This window comes from Lonchura striata, chromosome 37 (genome assembly GCF_046129695.1).
Source record: "Lonchura striata isolate bLonStr1 chromosome 37, bLonStr1.mat, whole genome shotgun sequence".
NCBI classification, from domain to species: Eukaryota; Metazoa; Chordata; class Aves; order Passeriformes; family Estrildidae; genus Lonchura; species Lonchura striata.
Genome location: NC_134639.1, coordinates 400884 through 419484, shown reverse-complemented (window position 1 = coordinate 419484; position 18601 = coordinate 400884). Strand labels below are relative to the sequence as shown.

Below are 18601 nucleotides of genomic sequence, written 5' to 3'. Positions count from 1 at the left end.
ATCCTTATATCGAAGGATGGACCCCACACTGAAGTTGTCCCCACCTCAAACTTGTGCTGCCCTGATACACCCAAGGGAGCCCTACAAACTGACATCAGGAACCTGGAGTGCTGAGTTTTCTTTCCTAGGGAAAATGGAAAAAAGATGTCCCCAGGGGCGCCTGGCCCTGACTGCAAAAAATCCTTATATCGAAGGATGGACCCCACACCGAAGCTGTCCCCACCTCAAACTTGTGCTGCCCTGACAGACACAAGGGAGCCCTACAAACTGACATCAGGAACCTGGACTGCTGAGTTTTCTTTCCCAGGGAAAATGGCAAAAGGATGTGCCCGGGGGCCCCTGGCCCTGACTGCAAAGAATCCTTATATCGAAGGATGGACCCCACACCGAAGTTGTCCCCACCTCAAACTTGTGCTGCCCTGATACACCCAAGGGAGCCCTACAAACTGACATCAGGAACCTAGACTGCTGAGTTTTCTTTCCCAGGGAAAATGGAAAAAGGATGTGCCCAGGGGCCCCTGGCCCTGGGCCCCTGGCCCTGACTGCAAAAAATCCTTATATCGAAGGATGGACCCCACACTGAAATTGTCCCCACCTCAAATTTGTGCTGCCCTGATAGACCCAAGAGAGCCCTACAATCTGACATCAGGAACCTGGACTGCTGAGTTTTCTTTCCCAGGGAAAATGGAAAAAGGATGTGCCCAGGGGCCCCTGGCCCTGACTGCAAAAAATCCTTATATCGAAGGATGGACCCCACACCGAAGTTGTCCCCACCTCAAACTTGTGCTGCCCTGATAGACCCAAGGGAGCCCTACAAACTGACATCAGGAACCTGGACTGCTGAGTTTTCTTTCCCAGGGAAAATGGAAAAAGGATGTGCCAAGGGGCCCCTGGCCCTGGGCAGGGCCCTCACTGCAAAAAATCCTTATATCGAAGGATGGAGCCCACACCGAAGTTGTCCCCACCTCAAACTTGTGCTGCCCTGATAGACCCAAGGGAGCCCTACAAACTGACATCAGGAACCTGGACTGCTGAGTTTTCTTTCCCAGGGAAAATGGCCAAAGGATGTGCCCGGGGGCCCCTGGCCCTGACTGCAAAGAATCCTTATATCGAAGGATGGACCCCACACCGAAGTTGTCCCCACCTCAAATTTGTGCTGCCCTGATAGATGCAACAGAGCCCTACAATCTGACATCAGGAACCTGGACTGCTGAGTTTTCTTTCCCAGGGAAAATGGAAAAAGGATGTGCCCAGGGGCCCCTGGCCCTGACTGCAAAAAATCCTTAAATCAAAGGATGGACCCCACACCGAAGTTGTCCCCACCTCAAACTTGTGCTGCCCTGATAGACTCAAGGCAGCCCTACAAACTGACATCAGGAACCTGGACTGCTGAGTTTTCTTTCCCAGGGAAAATGGCCAAAGGATGTGCCCGGGGGCCCCTGGCCCTGGGCAGGGACCTCACTGCAAAGAATCCTTATATCGAAGGATGGATTCCACACCGAAGTTGTCCCCACCTCAAACTTGTGCTGCCCTGATAGACCCAAGGGAGCCCTACAAACTGACATCAGGAACCTGGACTGCTGAGTTTTCTTTCCCAGGGAAAATGGCCAAAGGATGAGCCCGGGCGCCCCTGGCCCTGGGTCCCTGGCCCTGACTGCAAAGAATCCTTATATCGAAGGATGGACCCCACACCGAAGTTGTCCCCACCTCAAACTTGTGCTGCCCTGATAGACCCAAGGGAGCCCTACAAACTGACATCAGGAACCTGGACTGCTGAGTTTTCTTTCCCAGGGAAAATGGAAAAAGGATGTGCCCAGGGGCCCCTGGCCCTGGGCAGGGCCCGCACTGCAAAAAATCCTTATATCGAAGGATGGACCCCACACCGAAGTTGTCCCCACCTCAAACTTGTGCTGCCCTGATACACCCAAGGGAGCCCTACAAACTGACATCAGGAACCTGGACTGCTGAGTTTTCTTTCCTAGGGAAAATGGAAAAAAGATGTCCCCAGGGGCGCCTGGCCCTGACTGCAAAAAATCCTTATATCGAAGGATGGACCCTACACCGAAGTTGTCTCCACCTCAAACTTTTGCTGCCCTGATACACCCAAGGGAGCCCTACAAACTGACATCAGGAACCTGGACTGCTGAGTTTCCCTTCCCAGGGAAAATGGCCAAAGGATGTGCCCGGGGGCCCCTGGCCCTGACTGCAAAGAATCCTTATATCGAAGGATGGATTCCACACCGAAGTTGTCCCCAGCTCAAACTTGTGCTGCCCTGATAGACCCAAGGGAGCCCTACAAACTGACATCAGGAACCTGGACTGCTGAGTTTTCTTTCCCAGGGAAAATGGCCAAAGGATGTGCCCGGGGGCCCCTGGCCCTGACTGCAAAGAATCCTTATATCGAAGGATGGACCCCACACCGAAGTTGTCCCCACCTCAAACTTGTGCTGCCCTGATAGACCCAAGGGAGCCCTACAAACTGACATCAGGAACCTGGACTGCTGAGTTTTCTTTCCCAGGGAAAATGGCCAAAGGATGTGCCCGGGGGCCCCTGGCCCTGACTGCAAAGAATCCTTATATCGAAGGATGGACCCCACACCGAAGTTGTCCCCACCTCAAATTTGTGCTGCCCTGATAGATGCAACAGAGCCCTACAATCTGACATCAGGAACCTGGACTGCTGAGTTTTCTTTCCCAGGGAAAATGGAAAAAGGATGTGCCCAGGGGACCCTGGCCCTGACTGCAAAGAATCCTTATATCGAAGGATGGACCCCACACCGAAGTTGTCCCCACCTCAAACTTGTGCTGCCATGATAGACCCAAGGGAGCCCTACAAACTGACATCAGGAACCTGGACTGCTGAGTTTTCTTTCCCAGGGAAAATGGAAAAAGGATGTGCCCAGGGGCCCCTGGCCCTGACTGCAAAAAATCGTTATATCGAAGGATGGATCCCACACCGAAGTTGTCCCCACCTCAAACTTGTGCTGCCCTGATAGACCCAAGGCAGCCCTACAAACTGACATCAGGAACCTGGACTGCTGAGTTTTCTTTCCCAGGGAAAATGGAAAAAGGATGTGCCCAGGGGCCCCTGGCCCTAGGCAGGGACCTCACTGCAAAAAATCCTTATATCGAAGGATGGACCCCACACCGAAGTTGTCCCCACCTCAAACTTGTGCTGCCCTGATAGACCCAAGGGAGCCCTACAAACTGACATCAGGAACCTGGACTGCTGAGTTTTCTTTCCCAGGGAAAATGGCCAAAGGATGTGCCCGGGGGCCCCTGGCCCTGACTGCAAAGAATCCTTATATCGAAGGATGGACCCCACACCGAAGTTGTCCCCACCTCAAATTTGTGCTGCCCTGATAGATGCAACAGAGCCCTACAATCTGACATCAGGAACCTGGACTGCTGAGTTTTCTTTCCCAGGGAAAATGGAAAAAGGATGTGCCCAGGGGACCCTGGCCCTGACTGCAAAGAATCCTTATATCGAAGGATGGACCCCACACCGAAGTTGTCCCCACCTCAAACTTGTGCTGCCATGATAGACCCAAGGGAGCCCTACAAACTGACATCAGGAACCTGGACTGCTGAGTTTTCTTTCCCAGGGAAAATGGAAAAAGGATGTGCCCAGGGGCCCCTGGCCCTGACTGCAAAAAATCCTTATATCGAAGGATGGATCCCACACCGAAGTTGTCCCCACCTCAAACTTGTGCTGCCCTGATAGACCCAAGGCAGCCCTACAAACTGACATCAGGAACCTGGACTGCTGAGTTTTCTTTCCCAGGGAAAATGGAAAAAGGATGTGCCCAGGGGCCCCTGGCCCTAGGCAGGGACCTCACTGCAAAAAATCCTTATATCGAAGGATGGACCCCACACCGAAGTTGTCCCCAGCTCAAACTTGTGCTGCCCTGATAGACCCAAGGGAGCCCTACAAACTGACATCAGGAACCTGGACTGCTGAGTTTTCTTTCCCAGGGAAAATGGCCAAAGGATGTGCCCGGGGGCCCCTGGCCCTGACTGCAAAAAATCCTTATATCGAAGGATGGACCCCACACCGAAGTTGTCCCCACCTCAAACTTGTGCTGCCCTGATAGACCCAAGGGAGCCCTACAAACTGACATCAGGAACCTGGACTGCTGAGTTTTCTTTCCCAGGGAAAATGGCCAAAGGATGTGCCCGGGGGCCCCTGGCCCTGACTGCAAAGAATCCTTATATCGAAGGATGGACCCCACACCGAAGTTGTCCCCACCTCAAATTTGTGCTGCCCTGATAGATGCAACAGAGCCCTACAATCTGACATCAGGAACCTGGACTGCTGAGTTTTCTTTCCCAGGGAAAATGGAAAAAGGGTGTGCCCAGGGGCCCCTGGCCCTGACTGCAAAAAATCCTTAAATCAAAGGATGGACCCCACACCGAAGTTGTCCCCACCTCAAACTTGTGCTGCCCTGATAGACTCAAGGCAGCCCTACAAACTGACATCAGGAACCTGGACTGCTGAGTTTTCTTTCCCAGGGAAAATGGAAAAAGGATGTGCCCAGGGGCCCCTGGCCCTGGGCAGGGACCTCACTGCAAAGAATCCTTATATCGAAGGATGGATTCCACACCGAAGTTGTCCCCAGCTCAAACTTGTGCTGCCCTGATAGACCCAAGGGAGCCCTACAAACTGACATCAGGAACCTGGACTGCTGAGTTTTCTTTCCCAGGGAAAATGGCCAAAGGATGAGCCCGGGCGCCCCTGGCCCTGGGCCCCTGGCCCTGACTGCAAAAAATCCTTATATCGAAGGATGGACCCCACACCGAAGTTGTCCCCACCTCAAATTTGTGCTGCCCTGATAGACCCAAGAGAGCCCTACAATCTGACATCAGGAACCTGGACTGCTGAGTTTTCTTTCCCAGGGAAAATGGAAAAAGGATGTGCCCAGGGGACCCTGGCCCTGACTGCAAAGAATCCTTATATCGAAGGATGGACCCCACACCGAAGTTGTCCCCACCTCAAACTTGTGCTGCCCTGATAGACCCAAGGGAGCCCTACAAACTGACATCAGGAACCTGGACTGCTGAGTTTTCTTTCCCAGGGAAAATGGCCAAAGGATGTGCCCGGGGTCCCCTGGCCCTGACTGCAAAAAATCCTTATATCGAAGGATGGACCCCACACCGAAGTTGTCCCCACCTCAAACTTGTGCTGCCCTGATAGACCCAAGGGAGCCCTACAAACTGACATCAGGAACCTGGACTGCTGAGTTTTCTTTCCCAGGGAAAATGGAAAAAGGATGTGCCAAGGGGCCCCTGGCCCTGACTGCAAAAAATCCTTATATCGAAGGATGGACTCGACACCGAAGTTGTCCCCACCTCAAACTTGTGCTGCCCTGATACACCCAAGGGAGCCCTACAAACTGACATCAGGAACCTGGACTGCTGAGTTTTCTTTCCCAGGGAAAATGGAAAAAGGTTGTGTCAAGGGGCCCCTGGCCCTGACTGCAAAAAATCGTTATATCGAAGGATGGATCCCACACCGAAGTTGTCCCCACCTCAAACTTGTGCTGCCCTGATAGACCCAAGGCAGCCCTACAAACTGACATCAGGAACCTGGACTGCTGAGTTTTCTTTCCCAGGGAAAATGGAAAAAGGATGTGCCCAGGGGCCCCTGGCCCTAGGCAGGGACCTCACTGCAAAAAATCCTTATATCGAAGGATGGATTCCACACCGAAGTTGTCCCCACCTCAAACTTGTGCTGCCCTGATAGACCCAAGGGAGCCCTACAAACTGACATAAGGAACCTGGACTGCTGAGTTTTCTTTCCTAGGGAAAATGGAAAAAGGATGTGCCCAGGGGACCCTGGCCCTGACTGCAAAAAATCCTTATATCGAAGGATGGACCCCACACCGAAGTTGTCCCCACCTCAAACTTGTGCTGCCCTGATACACCCAAGGGAGGCCTACAAACTGACATCAGGAACCTAGACTGCTGAGTTTTCTTTCCCAGGGAAAATGGCCAAAGGATGTGCCCAGGGGCCCCTGGCCCTGGGCCCCTGGCCCTGACTGCAAAAAATCCTTATATCGAAGGATGGACCCCACACTGAAGTTGTCCCCACCTCAAATTTGTGCTGCCCTGATAGACCCAAGAGAGCCCTACAATCTGACATCAGGAACCTGGACTGCTGAGTTTTCTTTCCCAGGGAAAATGGAAAAAGGATGTGCCCAGGGGCCCCTGGCCCTGACTGCAAAAAATCCTTATATCGAAGGATGGACCCCACACCGAAGTTGTCCCCACCTCAAACTTGTGCTGCCCTGATAGACCCAAGGGAGCCCTACAAACTGACATCAGGAACCTGGACTGCTGAGTTTTCTTTCCTGGGGAAAATGGAAAAAGGATGTGCCCAGGGGCCCCTGGCCCTGGGCAGGGCCCTCACTGCAAAAAATCCTTATATCGAAGGATGGACCCCACACCGAAGTTGTCCCCACCTCAAACTTGTGCTGCCCTGATACACCCAAGGGAGCCCTACAAACTGACATCAGGAACCTGGACTGCTGAGTTTTCTTTCCTAGGGAAAATGGAAAAAAGATGTCCCCAGGGGCGCCTGGCCCTGACTGCAAAAAATCCTTATATCGAAGGATGGACCCTACACCGAAGTTGTCTCCACCTCAAACTTTTGCTGCCCTGATACACCCAAGGGAGCCCTACAAACTGACATCAGGAACCTGGACTGCTGAGTTTCCCTTCCCAGGGAAAATGGCCAAAGGATGTGCCCGGGGGCCCCTGGCCCTGACTGCAAAGAATCCTTATATCGAAGGATGGACCCCACACCGAAGTTGTCCCCACCTCAAACTTGTGCTGCCCTGATAGACCCAAGGGAGCCCTACAAACTGACATCAGGAACCTGGACTGCTGAGTTTTCTTTCCCAGGGAAAATGGCCAAAGGATGTGCCCGGGGGCCCCTGGCCCTGACTGCAAAGAATCCTTATATCGAAGGATGGACCCCACACCGAAGTTGTCCCCACCTCAAATTTGTGCTGCCCTGATAGATGCAACAGAGCCCTACAATCTGACATCAGGAACCTGGACTGCTGAGTTTTCTTTCCCAGGGAAAATGGAAAAAGGATGTGCCCAGGGGACCCTGGCCCTGACTGCAAAGAATCCTTATATCGAAGGATGGACCCCACACCGAAGTTGTCCCCACCTCAAACTTGTGCTGCCATGATAGACCCAAGGGAGCCCTACAAACTGACATCAGGAACCTGGACTGCTGAGTTTTCTTTCCCAGGGAAAATGGAAAAAGGTTGTGCCCAGGGGCCCCTGGCCCTGACTGCAAAAAATCGTTATATCGAAGGATGGATCCCACACCGAAGTTGTCCCCACCTCAAACTTGTGCTGCCCTGATAGACCCAAGGCAGCCCTACAAACTGACATCAGGAACCTGGACTGCTGAGTTTTCTTTCCCAGGGAAAATGGAAAAAGGATGTGCCCAGGGGCCCCTGGCCCTAGGCAGGGACCTCACTGCAAAAAATCCTTATATCGAAGGATGGATTCCACACCGAAGTTGTCCCCAGCTCAAACTTTTGCTGCCCTGATAGACCCAAGGGAGCCCTACAAACTGACATCAGGAACCTGGACTGCTGAGTTTTCTTTCCCAGGGAAAATGGCCAAAGGATGTGCCCGGGGGCCCCTGGCCCTGACTGCAAAAAATCCTTATATCGAAGGATGGACCCCACACCGAAGTTGTCCCCACCTCAAACTTGTGCTGCCCTGATAGACCCAAGGGAGCCCTACAAACTGACATCAGGAACCTGGACTGCTGAGTTTTCTTTCCCAGGGAAAATGGCCAAAGGATGTGCCCGGGGGCCCCTGGCCCTGACTGCAAAGAATCCTTATATCGAAGGATGGACCCCACACCGAAGTTGTCCCCACCTCAAATTTGTGCTGCCCTGATAGATGCAACAGAGCCCTACAATCTGACATCAGGAACCTGGACTGCTGAGTTTTCTTTCCCAGGGAAAATGGAAAAAGGGTGTGCCCAGGGGCCCCTGGCCCTGACTGCAAAAAATCCTTAAATCAAAGGATGGACCCCACACCGAAGTTGTCCCCACCTCAAACTTGTGCTGCCCTGATAGACTCAAGGCAGCCCTACAAACTGACATCAGGAACCTGGACTGCTGAGTTTTCTTTCCCAGGGAAAATGGAAAAAGGATGTGCCCAGGGGCCCCTGGCCCTGGGCAGGGACCTCACTGCAAAGAATCCTTATATCGAAGGATGGATTCCACACCGAAGTTGTCCCCAGCTCAAACTTGTGCTGCCCTGATAGACCCAAGGGAGCCCTACAAACTGACATCAGGAACCTGGACTGCTGAGTTTTCTTTCCCAGGGAAAATGGCCAAAGGATGAGCCCGGGCGCCCCTGGCCCTGGGCCCCTGGCCCTGACTGCAAAAAATCCTTATATCGAAGGATGGACCCCACACCGAAGTTGTCCCCACCTCAAATTTGTGCTGCCCTGATAGACCCAAGAGAGCCCTACAATCTGACATCAGGAACCTGGACTGCTGAGTTTTCTTTCCCAGGGAAAATGGAAAAAGGATGTGCCCAGGGGACCCTGGCCCTGACTGCAAAGAATCCTTATATCGAAGGATGGACCCCACACCGAAGTTGTCCCCACCTCAAACTTGTGCTGCCCTGATAGACCCAAGGGAGCCCTACAAACTGACATCAGGAACCTGGACTGCTGAGTTTTCTTTCCCAGGGAAAATGGCCAAAGGATGTGCCCGGGGTCCCCTGGCCCTGACTGCAAAAAATCCTTATATCGAAGGATGGACCCCACACCGAAGTTGTCCCCACCTCAAACTTGTGCTGCCCTGATAGACCCAAGGGAGCCCTACAAACTGACATCAGGAACCTGGACTGCTGAGTTTTCTTTCCCAGGGAAAATGGAAAAAGGATGTGCCAAGGGGCCCCTGGCCCTGACTGCAAAAAATCCTTATATCGAAGGATGGACTCCACACCGAAGTTGTCCCCACCTCAAACTTGTGCTGCCCTGATACACCCAAGGGAGCCCTACAAACTGACATCAGGAACCTGGACTGCTGAGTTTTCTTTCCCAGGGAAAATGGAAAAAGGTTGTGCCCAGGGGCCCCTGGCCCTGACTGCAAAAAATCGTTATATCGAAGGATGGATCCCACACCGAAGTTGTCCCCACCTCAAACTTGTGCTGCCCTGATAGACCCAAGGCAGCCCTACAAACTGACATCAGGAACCTGGACTGCTGAGTTTTCTTTCCCAGGGAAAATGGAAAAAGGATGTGCCCAGGGGCCCCTGGCCCTAGGCAGGGACCTCACTGCAAAAAATCCTTATATCGAAGGATGGATTCCACACCGAAGTTGTCCCCACCTCAAACTTGTGCTGCCCTGATAGACCCAAGGGAGGCCTACAAACTGACATCAGGAACCTAGACTGCTGAGTTTTCTTTCCCAGGGAAAATGGCCAAAGGATGTGCCCAGGGGCCCCTGGCCCTGGGCCCCTGGCCCTGACTGCAAAAAATCCTTATATCGAAGGATGGACCCCACACTGAAGTTGTCCCCACCTCAAACTTGTGCTGCCCTGATAGACCCAAGAGAGCCCTACAAACTGACATCAGGAACCTGGACTGCTGAGTTTTCTTTCCCAGGGAAAATGGAAAAAGGATGTGCCCAGGGGCCCCTGGCCCTGACTGCAAAAAATCCTTATATCGAAGGATGGACCCCACACCGAAGTTGTCCCCACCTCAAACTTGTGCTGCCCTGATACACCCAAGGGAGCCCTACAAACTGACATCAGGAACCTGGACTGCTGAGTTTTCTTTCCCAGGGAAAATGGCCAAAGGATGTGCCCGGGGGCCCCTGGCCCTGACTGCAAAGAATCCTTATATCGAAGGATGGACCCCACACCGAAGTTGTCCCCACCTCAAACTTGTGCTGCCCTGATACACCCAAGGGAGCCCTACAAACTGACATCAGGAACCTGGACTGCTGAGTTTTCTTTCCCAGGGAAAATGGAAAAAGGTTGTGCCCAGGGGCCCCTGGCCCTGACTGCAAAAAATCGTTATATCGAAGGATGGATCCCACACCGAAGTTGTCCCCACCTCAAACTTGTGCTGCCCTGATAGACCCAAGGCAGCCCTACAAACTGACATCAGGAACCTGGACTGCTGAGTTTTCTTTCCCAGGGAAAATGGAAAAAGGATGTGCCCAGGGGCCCCTGGCCCTAGGCAGGGACCTCACTGCAAAAAATCCTTATATCGAAGGATGGATTCCACACCGAAGTTGTCCCCAGCTCAAACTTGTGCTGCCCTGATAGACCCAAGGGAGCCCTACAAACTGACATCAGGAACCTGGACTGCTGAGTTTTCTTTCCTAGGGAAAATGGAAAAAGGATGTGCCCAGGGGACCCTGGCCCTGACTGCAAAGAATCCTTATATCGAAGGATGGACCCCACACCGAAGTTGTCCCCACCTCAAACTTGTGCTGCCCTGATACACCCAAGGGAGGCCTACAAACTGACATCAGGAACCTAGACTGCTGAGTTTTCTTTCCCAGGGAAAATGGCCAAAGGATGTGCCCAGGGGCCCCTGGCCCTGGGCCCCTGGCCCTGACTGCAAAAAATCCTTATATCGAAGGATGGACCCCACACTGAAGTTGTCCCCACCTCAAATTTGTGCTGCCCTGATAGACCCAAGAGAGCCCTACAATCTGACATCAGGAACCTGGACTGCTGAGTTTTCTTTCCCAGGGAAAATGGAAAAAGGATGTGCCCAGGGGCCCCTGGCCCTGACTGCAAAAAATCCTTATATCGAAGGATGGACCCCACACCGAAGTTGTCCCCACCTCAAACTTGTGCTGCCCTGATAGACCCAAGGGAGCCCTACAAACTGACATCAGGAACCTGGACTGCTGAGTTTTCTTTCCCAGGGAAAATGGAAAAAGGATGTGCCCAGGGGCCCCTGGCCCTGGGCAGGGCCCTCACTGCAAAAAATCCTTATATCGAAGGATGGACCCCACACCGAAGTTGTCCCCACCTCAAACTTGTGCTGCCCTGATACACCCAAGGGAGCCCTACAAACTGACATCAGGAACCTGGACTGCTGAGTTTTCTTTCCTAGGGAAAATGGAAAAAAGATGTCCCCAGGGGCGCCTGGCCCTGACTGCAAAAAATCCTTATATCGAAGGATGGACCCTACACCGAAGTTGTCTCCACCTCAAACTTTTGCTGCCCTGATACACCCAAGGGAGCCCTACAAACTGACATCAGGAACCTGGACTGCTGAGTTTCCCTTCCCAGGGAAAATGGCCAAAGGATGTGCCCGGGGGCCCCTGGCCCTGACTGCAAAGAATCCTTATATCGAAGGATGGACCCCACACCGAAGTTGTCCCCACCTCAAACTTGTGCTGCCCTGATAGACCCAAGGGAGCCCTACAAACTGACATCAGGAACCTGGACTGCTGAGTTTTCTTTCCCAGGGAAAATGGAAAAAGGATGTGCCCAGGGGACCCTGGCCCTGACTGCAAAAAATCCTTATATCGAAGGATGGACCCCACACTGAAGTTGTCCCCACCTCAAACTTGTGCTGCCCTGATACACCCAAGGGAGCCCTACAAACTGACATCAGGAACCTGGACTGCTGAGTTTTCTTTCCTAGGGAAAATGGAAAAAAGATGTCCCCAGGGGCGCCTGGCCCTGACTGCAAAAAATCCTTATATCGAAGGATGGACCCCACACCGAAGCTGTCCCCACCTCAAACTTGTGCTGCCCTGACAGACACAAGGGAGCCCTACAAACTGACATCAGGAACCTGGACTGCTGAGTTTTCTTTCCCAGGGAAAATGGCCAAAGGATGTGCCCGGGGGCCCCTGGCCCTGACTGCAAAGAATCCTTATATCGAAGGATGGACCCCACACCGAAGTTGTCCCCACCTCAAACTTGTGCTGCCCTGATACCCCCAAGGGAGCCCTACAATCTGACATCAGGAACCTGGACTGCTGAGTTTTCTTTCCCAGGGAAAATGGAAAAAGGATGTGCCCAGGGGCCCCTGGCCCTGACTGCAAAAAATCCTTAAATCAAAGGATGGACCCCACACCGAAGTTGTCCCCACCTCAAACTTGTGCTGCCCTGATAGACTCAAGGCAGCCCTACAAACTGACATCAGGAACCTGGACTGCTGAGTTTTCTTTCCCAGGGAAAATGGCCAAAGGTTGTGCCCGGGGGCCCCTGGCCCTGGGCAGGGACCTCACTGCAAAGAATCCTTATATCGAAGGATGGATTCCACACCGAAGTTGTCCCCACCTCAAACTTGTGCTGCCCTGATAGACCCAAGGGAGCCCTACAAACTGACATCAGGAACCTGGACTGCTGAGTTTTCTTTCCCAGGGAAAATGGCCAAAGGATGAGCCCGGGCGCCCCTGGCCCTGGGCCCCTGGCCCTGACTGCAAAAAATCCTTATATCGAAGGATGGACCCCACACCGAAGTTGTCCCCACCTCAAATTTGTGCTGCCCTGATACACCCAAGGGAGCCCTACAAACTGACATCAGGAACCTGGACTGCTGAGTTTCCCTTCCCAGGGAAAATGGCCAAAGGATGTGCCCGGGGGCCCCTGGCCCTGACTGCAAAGAATCCTTATATCGAAGGATGGACCCCACACCGAAGTTGTCCCCACCTCAAACTTGTGCTGCCCTGATAGACCCAAGGGAGCCCTACAAACTGACATCAGGAACCTGGACTGCTGAGTTTTCTTTCCCAGGGAAAATGGCCAAAGGATGTGCCCGGGGGCCCCTGGCCCTGACTGCAAAGAATCCTTATATCGAAGGATGGACCCCACACCGAAGTTGTCCCCACCTCAAACTTGTGCTGCCCTGATACACCCAAGGGAGCCCTACAAACTGACATCAGGAACCTGGACTGCTGAGTTTTCTTTCCCAGGGAAAATGGAAAAAGGTTGTGCCCAGGGGCCCCTGGCCCTGACTGCAAAAAATCGTTATATCGAAGGATGGATCCCACACCGAAGTTGTCCCCACCTCAAACTTGTGCTGCCCTGATAGACCCAAGGCAGCCCTACAAACTGACATCAGGAACCTGGACTGCTGAGTTTTCTTTCCCAGGGAAAATGGAAAAAGGATGTGCCCAGGGGCCCCTGGCCCTAGGCAGGGACCTCACTGCAAAAAATCCTTATATCGAAGGATGGATTCCACACCGAAGTTGTCCCCAGCTCAAACTTGTGCTGCCCTGATAGACCCAAGGGAGCCCTACAAACTGACATCAGGAACCTGGACTGCTGAGTTTTCTTTCCTAGGGAAAATGGAAAAAGGATGTGCCCAGGGGACCCTGGCCCTGACTGCAAAGAATCCTTATATCGAAGGATGGACCCCACACCGAAGTTGTCCCCACCTCAAACTTGTGCTGCCCTGATACACCCAAGGGAGGCCTACAAACTGACATCAGGAACCTAGACTGCTGAGTTTTCTTTCCCAGGGAAAATGGCCAAAGGATGTGCCCAGGGGCCCCTGGCCCTGGGCCCCTGGCCCTGACTGCAAAAAATCCTTATATCGAAGGATGGACCCCACACTGAAGTTGTCCCCACCTCAAATTTGTGCTGCCCTGATAGACCCAAGAGAGCCCTACAATCTGACATCAGGAACCTGGACTGCTGAGTTTCCTTTCCCAGGGAAAATGGAAAAAGGATGTGCCCAGGGGCCCCTGGCCCTGACTGCAAAAAATCCTTATATCGAAGGATGGACCCCACACCGAAGTTGTCCCCACCTCAAACTTGTGCTGCCCTGATAGACCCAAGGGAGCCCTACAAACTGACATCAGGAACCTGGACTGCTGAGTTTTCTTTCCCAGGGAAAATGGAAAAAGGATGTGCCCAGGGGCCCCTGGCCCTGGGCAGGGCCCTCACTGCAAAAAATCCTTATATCGAAGGATGGACCCCACACCGAAGTTGTCCCCACCTCAAACTTGTGCTGCCCTGATACACCCAAGGGAGCCCTACAAACTGACATCAGGAACCTGGACTGCTGAGTTTTCTTTCCTAGGGAAAATGGAAAAAAGATGTCCCCAGGGGCGCCTGGCCCTGACTGCAAAAAATCCTTATATCGAAGGATGGACCCTACACCGAAGTTGTCTCCACCTCAAACTTTTGCTGCCCTGATACACCCAAGGGAGCCCTACAAACTGACATCAGGAACCTGGACTGCTGAGTTTCCCTTCCCAGGGAAAATGGCCAAAGGATGTGCCCGGGGGCCCCTGGCCCTGACTGCAAAGAATCCTTATATCGAAGGATGGACCCCACACCGAAGTTGTCCCCACCTCAAACTTGTGCTGCCCTGATAGACCCAAGGGAGCCCTACAAACTGACATCAGGAACCTGGACTGCTGAGTTTTCTTTCCCAGGGAAAATGGAAAAAGGATGTGCCCAGGGGACCCTGGCCCTGACTGCAAAAAATCCTTATATCGAAGGATGGACCCCACACTGAAGTTGTCCCCACCTCAAACTTGTGCTGCCCTGATACACCCAAGGGAGCCCTACAAACTGACATCAGGAACCTGGACTGCTGAGTTTTCTTTCCTAGGGAAAATGGAAAAAAGATGTCCCCAGGGGCGCCTGGCCCTGACTGCAAAAAATCCTTATATCGAAGGATGGACCCCACACCGAAGCTGTCCCCACCTCAAACTTGTGCTGCCCTGACAGACACAAGGGAGCCCTACAAACTGACATCAGGAACCTGGACTGCTGAGTTTTCTTTCCCAGGGAAAATGGCCAAAGGATGTGCCCGGGGGCCCCTGGCCCTGACTGCAAAGAATCCTTATATCGAAGGATGGACCCCACACCGAAGTTGTCCCCACCTCAAACTTGTGCTGCCCTGATACCCCCAAGGGAGCCCTACAAACTGACATCAGGAACCTAGACTGCTGAGTTTTCTTTCCCAGGGAAAATGGAAAAAGGATGTGCCCAGGGGCCCCTGGCCCTGGGCCCCTGGCCCTGACTGCAAAAAATCCTTATATCGAAGGATGGACCCCACACTGAAATTGTCCCCACCTCAAATTTGTGCTGCCCTGATAGACCCAAGAGAGCCCTACAATCTGACATCAGGAACCTGGACGGCTGAGTTTTCTTTCCCAGGGAAAATGGAAAAAGGATGTGCCCAGGGGCCCCTGGCCCTGACTGCAAAAAATCCTTATATCGAAGGATGGACCCCACACCGAAGTTGTCCCCACCTCAAACTTGTGCTGCCCTGATAGACCCAAGGGAGCCCTACAAACTGACATCAGGAACCTGGACTGCTGAGTTTTCTTTCCCAGGGAAAATGGCCAAAGGATGTGCCCGGGGGCCCCTGGCCCTGACTGCAAAGAATCCTTATATCGAAGGATGGACCCCACACCGAAGTTGTCCCCACCTCAAATTTGTGCTGCCCTGATAGATGCAACAGAGCCCTACAATCTGACATCAGGAACCTGGACTGCTGAGTTTTCTTTCCCAGGGAAAATGGAAAAAGGATGTGCCCAGGGGCCCCTGGCCCTGACTGCAAAAAATCCTTAAATCAAAGGATGGACCCCACACCGAAGTTGTCCCCACCTCAAACTTGTGCTGCCCTGATAGACTCAAGGCAGCCCTACAAACTGACATCAGGAACCTGGACTGCTGAGTTTTCTTTCCCAGGGAAAATGGCCAAAGGTTGTGCCCGGGGGCCCCTGGCCCTGGGCAGGGACCTCACTGCAAAGAATCCTTATATCGAAGGATGGATTCCACACCGAAGTTGTCCCCACCTCAAACTTGTGCTGCCCTGATAGACCCAAGGGAGCCCTACAAACTGACATCAGGAACCTGGACTGCTGAGTTTTCTTTCCCAGGGAAAATGGCCAAAGGATGAGCCCGGGCGCCCCTGGCCCTGGGCCCCTGGCCCTGACTGCAAAAAATCCTTATATCGAAGGATGGACCCCACACTGAAGTTGTCCCCACCTCAAATTTGTGCTGCCCTGATAGACCCAAGAGAGCCCTACAATCTGACATCAGGAACCTGGACTGCTGAGTTTTCTTTCCCAGGGAAAATGGAAAAAGGATGTGCCCAGGGGACCCTGGCCCTGACTGCAAAGAATATTTATATCGAAGGATGGACCCCACACCGAAGTTGTCCCCACCTCAAACTTGTGCTGCCATGATAGACCCAAGGGAGCCCTACAAACTGACATCAGGAACCTGGACTGCTGAGTTTTCTTTCCCAGGGAAAATGGAAAAAGGATGTGCCCAGGGGCCCCTGGCCCTGACTGCAAAAAAATCCTTATATCGAAGGATGGACTCCACACCGAAGTTGTCCCCACCTCAAACTTGTGCTGCCCTGATACACCCAAGGGAGCCCTACAAACTGACATCAGGAACCTGGACTGCTGAGTTTTCTTTCCCAGGGAAAATGGAAAAAGTTTGTGCCCAGGGGCCCCTGGCCCTGACTGCAAAAAATCGTTATATCGAAGGATGGACCCCACACCGAAGTTGTCCCCACCTCAAACTTGTGCTGCCCTGATAGACCCAAGGGAGCCCTACAAACTGACATCAGGAACCTGGACTGCTGAGTTTTCTTTCCCAGGGAAAATGGCCAAAGGATATGCCCGGTGGCCCCTGGCCCTGACTGCAAAAAATCCTTATATCGAAGGATGGACCCCACACCGAAGTTGTCCCCACCTCAAACTTGTGCTGCCCTGATACACCCAAGGGAGCCCTACAAACTGACATCAGGAACCTGGACTGCTGAGTTTTCTTTCCCAGGGAAAATGGCCAAAGGATGTGCCCGGGGGCCCCTGGCCCTGACTGCAAAAAATCCTTATATCGAAGGATGGAGCCCACACCGAAGTTGTCCCCACCTCAAACTTGTGCTGCCCTGATACACCCAAGGGAGCCCTACAAACTGACATCAGGAACCTGGACTGCTGAGTTTTCTTTCCCAGGGAAAATGGAAAAAGGTTGTGCCCAGGGGCCCCTGGCCCTGACTGCAAAAAATCGTTATATCGAAGGATGGATCCCACACCGAAGTTGTCCCCAGCTCAAACTTGTGCTGCCCTGATAGACCCAAGGCAGACCTACAAACTGACATCAGGAACCTGGACTGCTGAGTTTTCTTTCCCAGGGAAAATGGAAAAAGGATGTGCCCAGGGGCCCCTGGCCCTAGGCAGGGACCTCACTGCAAAGAATCCTTATATCGAAGGATGGATTCCACACCGAAGTTGTCCCCACCTCAAACTTGTGCTGCCCTGATAGACCCAAGGGAGCCCTACAAACTGACATAAGGAACCTGGACTGCTGAGTTTTCTTTCCTAGGGAAAATGGAAAAAGGATGTGCCCAGGGGACCCTGGCCCTGACTGCAAAGAATCCTTATATCGAAGGATGGACCCCACACCGAAGTTGTCCCCACCTCAAACTTGTGCTGCCCTGATACACCCAAGGGAGGCCTACAAACTGACATCAGGAACCTAGACTGCTGAGTTTTCTTTCCCAGGGAAAATGGCCAAAGGATGTGCCCAGGGGCCCCTGGCCCTGGGCCCCTGGCCCTGACTGCAAAAAATCCTTATATCGAAGGATGGACCCCACACTGAAGTTGTCCCCACCTCAAATTTGTGCTGCCCTGATAGACCCAAGAGAGCCCTACAAACTGACATCAGGAACCTGGACTGCTGAGTTTTCTTTCCCAGGGAAAATGGAAAAAGGATGTGCCCAGGGGCCCCTGGCCCTGACTGCAAAAAATCCTTATATCGAAGGATGGACCCCACACCGAAGTTGTCCCCACCTCAAACTTGTGCTGCCCTGATAGACCCAAGGGAGCCCTACAAACTGACATCAGGAACCTGGACTGCTGAGTTTTCTTTCCCAGGGAAAATGGCCAAAGGATGTGCCCGGGGGCCCCTGGCCCTGACTGCAAAGAATCCTTATATCGAAGGATGGACCCCACACCGAAGTTGTCCCCATCTCAAACTTGTGCTGCCCTGATACACCCAAGGGAGCCCTACAAACTGACATCAGGAACCTGGACTGCTGAGTTTTCTTTCCCAGGGAAAATGGAAAAAGGTTGTGCCCAGGGGCCCCTGGCCCTGACTGCAAAAAATCGTTATATCGAAGGATGGATCCCACACCGAAGTTGTCCCCACCTCAAACTTGTGCTGCCCTGATAGACCCAAGGCAGCCCTACAAACTGACATCAGGAACCTGGACTGCTGAGTTTTCTTTCCCAGGGAAAATGGAAAAAGGATGTGCCCAGGGGCCCCTGGCCCTAGGCAGGGACCTCACTGCAAAAAATCCTTATATCGAAGGATGGATTCCACACCGAAGTTGTCCCCAGCTCAAACTTGTGCTGCCCTGATAGACCCAAGGGAGCCCTACAAACTGACATCAGGAACCTGGACTGCTGAGTTTTCTTTCCTAGGGAAAATGGAAAAAGGATGTGCCCAGGGGACCCTGGCCCTGACTGCAAAGAATCCTTATATCGAAGGATGGACCCCACACCGAAGTTGTCCCCACCTCAAACTTGTGCTGCCCTGATACACCCAAGGGAGGCCTACAAACTGACATCAGGAACCTAGACTGCTGAGTTTTCTTTCC

The 18601-nt window shown here is 53.0% G+C and overlaps 1 long non-coding RNA gene across 1 annotated transcript in view; it reads right to left on the bottom strand.

Moving 5' to 3' along the window:
* Window positions 1-18601, bottom strand: part of LOC144248009 (uncharacterized) — a 208879-nt gene that overhangs the window by 144268 nt on the left and 46010 nt on the right. The window lies entirely within an intron of this gene.